The sequence below is a fragment of the Parasteatoda tepidariorum genome, chromosome 8 (assembly GCF_043381705.1).
Source record: "Parasteatoda tepidariorum isolate YZ-2023 chromosome 8, CAS_Ptep_4.0, whole genome shotgun sequence".
NCBI lineage: Eukaryota > Metazoa > Arthropoda > Arachnida > Araneae > Theridiidae > Parasteatoda > Parasteatoda tepidariorum.
This window is the reverse complement of record NC_092211.1, coordinates 83,104,653-83,110,435: the sequence shown is the minus strand read 5'-3', so window position 1 is coordinate 83,110,435 and position 5,783 is coordinate 83,104,653.

Genomic DNA, 5,783 nt, shown 5'->3' with positions numbered 1-5,783 from the left:
TGGGAATTTTCAATACGTTTCCGGGTGCTTAGTTTTGTTTTATTTAGCTTACTATTATTATGATCTCTTTTTATTATAGAGAGCGTTACAAATTGGACCCATATATCGGATGTTATTTTTGACACTGGGAACGCTGCGAGCTGTTGACTGTCTATACTCCCGGGTTACTATTTTTGCTGTGCTTTAAAGCCATTTCGCTTACAATGTGATGTGATCATTGTGTTTTGTGACTTTCTTGTAGTATTTCTTGCACACGAGTATTTGTAACCTGATTTATTACTTGTTTTTAAAAGAAGAATTGTTATAAGAAACGTCATTTGAAACATGTCTTTTCAAGACGCTAGAATTGTCATTTGAAAAAAGAATCGTTATAAAAACTTATCTTATTAACAAAATACCAACTTATAAATTTAATCCTAAAAGATAATTTGTTCGAAAATTGAAATTAAGTTCATTGGTGCATGGCTTGCACCAAGAACAAACAGTAATAAACAAGTGAAAAGAGACCAAATCAGAACTGCCAAAAAAAGCGAATTCTATCTGAATTTAGCAACTATGTCACCTTTTTTAACAATATAACTCTAAATAACTTAAACAAATTTTCACTTCAAACTCACCAGAATTATTACTTAATGTAATTAATATCTTGATGAAATACAATAGATTTGAGCTCAGAAGTTATGATTTATTTCCTTTATTAAAAACAAAATTATCAGTTTGAAAATATCACCTCGCAGAATAGGCAGCGTGGTAAGCAGTTGTATACTTTTTAGCCAGAAGTAGAGCAGGTCAAGAGCTCGAGATTGTTGTTGTTTACATTTACATTGAAAGCATCATTCATACAAAATAATAATGTTAAATGAGACATTAGATATTTCTGAAATAATAGACAAGTTAATTTTTACTCAATCAACTAAATAATAACGTTTGTATAGATTCGTCGAAGTTGTTTACACATAATATTAGTTTCTGAAAAATCTAGTAGAAAAGTCTTTGAGAAATATTAAACTTACCTCTAGCAGCCTCTAAGATTCTGCGGTGGTCCACACTTTTAATTATGATAGTAGTTGAGAAATAAACGTAATTAGTTTCAAAATCTTTAACTTCAACTTTTGAGGATCCTATGGTATGATTTTTATTGATTTTAACCAATACTGTTACATTCGAAAAACTACTTCATCCTAAATTTTTGCTCACCAGTGCATAAAGCTTAAATAAATTACAAAAATTATTGCTCTTTTTTAATAGTATTATCCTTGTATAAACGAATTTAAAATTGGGAGAAATTACTTTTGTTAAAATTTCAAGGAGTCCAAGCTTTTGACAAATTTTCTAACTAAATAGTACCACTAATTAAAATCTATCAGTTGAATAATTATTCAACTGATAGATTTTTATCTTTCTAACAAATATTTTGAACCTTGAAACTAAAATATATTTAAAATAGAGTGTCTTAAGAAAAATACTTTTAAAGTTTCATTGATGGAATTCATTCAATAACTTGCTCACAGTAACTATATTCCTCCGCTTTCAAAATATTGATAGGAACGGCTACGGGATAGATCGATGTTTCTGTGCTTCTTGGGAATTGATACTGAATCTTAGTATTTGAAAATCCGATCACAAGATCAAAAGTTACGTGAAAATAAATATTTTTTTACTGTCAGCATAAAATTGATCAGTTAATCTAAGTCACCTTATAAGTTAAAAAACAAGGGAGTTCTGAAAATTATTCTGTGCTTGGATTTTAGATTGTTAAGTGTAATTCGAAATCACGCAGGTTTAAAAGTTGTTCCTTCAGAAATCATGTTTTTTATTTCATTTTCTCAAAAAGAAAAAAAGAAGGAAAAAAAAAAAAAAACATTTTATAAAATATGACTGTGGAGTGAGGATTTAGTTAAAAATTTAGATTTGTAGCAAACCAATCAGTCAATGCAGTATATTCTTTACTTTTTTTAAAAATTCGGTTGAAACAAAATCGATGCAACATTTATAATAAATATTGTGTGCATGAAAAGTCTAAATCACGCATTTAAAACTTCACTTCATCAGCATAGCTCACAACTCAGGCCGATTCCATGATAAATATATGTTGTGTTTTTATCATTTTTTTCGACAATTATTGCTAGGAATATTTATATTTATAATTTCGATGTTCTTTACGGTGTAGCTGTTATTGGCATTCTCACTTTTTTTGAATAAAAATTATGTGCCATATATAGCGCATAAAGTTAGAATCGCGGATTCAAGTAATCTCTGTGAAACACTATCGGTTTGTGCCAAGTCATCGGTAATCCATGTGGTGTTTCAATCGCTCTTTCGATAATTATTGCTACGAATTTTCACATTAGTTTTTAAAAAAAATCTCGGATGTTTTTTTTTTATACAATTTTATTACACTTATTTACTTTTAATGTGACTATTTGATCTTTTTTTTTTTAAAACTTTTCTCGGCAGTCAATGCTAGTAAAGCTCTGTGGTTTTTAAAATTCCGGTTATTTCTCAGTTAGAACTCCTGGATCGAGTATTGGGAGAAATTTGCCTTCGTGGAGGACTTTTTGATGGAGCTAACCCGCATTTGCGTTACATGGAGAGGAAGATCACGACAACCTCCAACGGTTAGCCTGACTGCAAGGAGACTCTAACCCATGATCCGTCTACCACTGAGGATATTTCACGTCAGCATTCGGCTTGCACTGACTACGTCAGCATTGTTGCCAGTGCAAGCCGAATGCGGAATTCGTATAGACTGGGATTCGAACCCGGTACGCCTCATTGGAAGGCGAATGCTCTATCCCCTGAGCCATCGCGGCTCATAGTGTTCCGATTGTACTTTCGGCCCTGATTTTTCAATGTCCCAATATATTTCCAGACAATATGAAAAATTCGATCGCGTACGTTTTACTCAAACTTTGAGAAATATTTTTAATTTTATAGTTATAAGTTATTTAAATTAATAACAAAATTCAATATTTTATAGCTGAATTTTGATGTTTATTAAATACCAATAAATTAAAAAAAAAAACAATTTAAAGATATTATAGACTTTAAAGCAATAAAATGTTTTTAAAAGTATTATTAACATTTATATTTTGAAAGAAATTTGATTTTTTTATAGATTTTCTTTTATCATTATATGGAAGTTTTTCAATCATTCAGTATATTCTTTTTTCATTATTCTCCAAGATTGTTTTAAAAAACTCTTTTGTAGGGTAAACTATTTTGTTATTTTTTACATGTCTTTTATCATACTCAGCTTTAAACATATTTCTAAAGAATAATTTCTAAGTGTCTAGTCTTTCAAAGAAGCACCTAGCAGCAAGAATCTCTAATCTTGGCACTATTCAATTAGTATACGTTGACTAGACACACTCCATTCACAATGCTGTATACGTACATTTTTTTGCTCTCACGTAGTTTGAATTGAAATACTCAAAATAAATTTAATGAAGTTGAAATGATCCTTTATTTTGTTCACTGACACAGCATACTAATCTGTAGTGTTATAAGATGCTATTAGATAGCAGCATTGAAGAAAAAGAAATTATAACAAGATGAAATTTATTTTGATGGTATTTTGGGTTTAAAAGTATTTTTTTCAAAATTATAGTAAGAAAGAATTTATAAAATTACGTAATTAATCCTTATTGAAAATAGAAGACAAATTAAAAAAAAACATAAGTAAATTGCTAAAATATCAGTTCTATTATTATTAAAGTTCTATTAAATATTTTTAAAAATTTAAACTAAGACTATAATTAATTTTTTTGTTGAGATTTCGGAACTTTTAAATTGCTTTCCATAAAAATTATTCAGTTTAAATAGATAAAATTTAAATTATTCAATCTATAAACTATTGTTAGGAATTTTCACATTTAGCCTTTTATTATTTTCAAATTAATTTTTTTATTAAAATAAAGTTTCCAATTAGTATTTTGGTTCTTCTTAATAAAAAATTTATTTTTTTTGAAATTATGTAAAAAAAAATTAACAGTCATGTAGAAATGCTAAAGTTATTTCTGCAGATCTTTTCAGAAAAATATTACATTGCACGAAAATCAATAACAGACACATTTCTCTGGTAATCATAGTTAATTTTTCTTCTAAGTTCAAATTTTTATAGTCTCAAAATGTTTCTTTTGGTTTATATTGCAATGAAAATCATAAGCAACCGATTTTAAATATTAATTGATGTTGAAGCATATGTGTGGCTACTGCGAACTTTTCAAGCAATGCATGCAATACAATAATTAAAAATAATGATTGTATTAAGTTAACTAAGTTGATTACATCAAAATTAAAAAATTTTACAAAAATTAAATATCAATTAATGAGATAATGCAATCAATAATACAAAAGACTAACTACAAGATATGAGAGAGAGGATTCAATAATGAGATAAAGAAGTGGAAACTAAAACAAATATTTCCGCAAGAAATTTTATTTGAAGCAAAATATCTCTAAGAAAATATAGTAGCTAACAATGGTAATAGGTTTTATTTTTTGGTTTTATACACAATAAAAAATATATTTCCACCAAATATATATTTTAAAAAGTCACGGTGTCAACAAAGTACAAAAAAGCGTAAGAATAAAAATAAAAAATAGTTCAAGATTTAAAACATTCATAATATACCACAATATGCAACATTTAGTAAGCATTAATCACAGGCAACCAAGCATTAATAAAAATTATAAAGAAACAAACATCAACATTAAGTAAATATAATGGAATATTTTGAAAAGAGAATAAACAACATCTAGATATAAAAATTCAATATTGCACACATCATAAGCATATAAACTAAAGTTTCAGATAATTAAAACAAATAGCAATTAAAATCGCAAACTTTTTAATGAAATTAAAATTTTAATACTGTTTATTTAAAATACATATGAAATAAAGAACTTTAATCCAAAAATTGAACATTAAACTAATACTTAAAGTGGTGCAATTTATCTTTGTAGCACATAATTGTTATATTTTCCCATTCAGTTTTGAGAAACCACTCCTTTTTAAAATCTGCTCTCTCAAAGTGAGAGAACATATTGCAAGATTAGATTTCATATTCAACACATTTCACATGCTCCTCCATTACATTATTTGTAAGCATATAAAAATCTAAACATTTTTATAACAGTTTAATAATAGTAAAAAATAAATGTAATTTCTAGTTTCAGTATTTAGCAAAGATCACATCATTTATAAGCTCATTTTCTGAAGGAAAAAAAATCAAATTAAACAAGTTATTATTCGGTAAAATATATTAATGAAGCAATAAACATTAAAAAAATTTCAATATTTACCAAACAAGATAAATCAATATTATAAGCTCATTTCTCTTTAAAATTAGAATATTAATTTAAAAAAGAATGAATATAAACATGGCTAAAATTGATAAAACACATTATACAACAATAAAAAAAGTTGTTTTCATTTAACAAATAACACAGTCAAAATTGTAAGCTCATTTTTCATTTAAAAATCATAACTTTCACAGCTTAATAGGTAAAACATATAAAAATTAAGTAAATAAAAAATTAAATATACATCAAGAAAAAATTTATTCTTTAACCATTTGGTAAAAGATAATCACAAAATAACTTGTTTTGTATGGAAATTATCTTTTACATTTTTTAAATTGTATTGAAGAGGGACAAAAGTGCCAGTCAAGTAACATAGTATGCCTAGTTGAATTAGTATACAAATTTCGGTCCATATTTTAAATTAATATCAAAAATAGAATGTAAATGCTAATATCAATATGCAATTTAAAATTTTT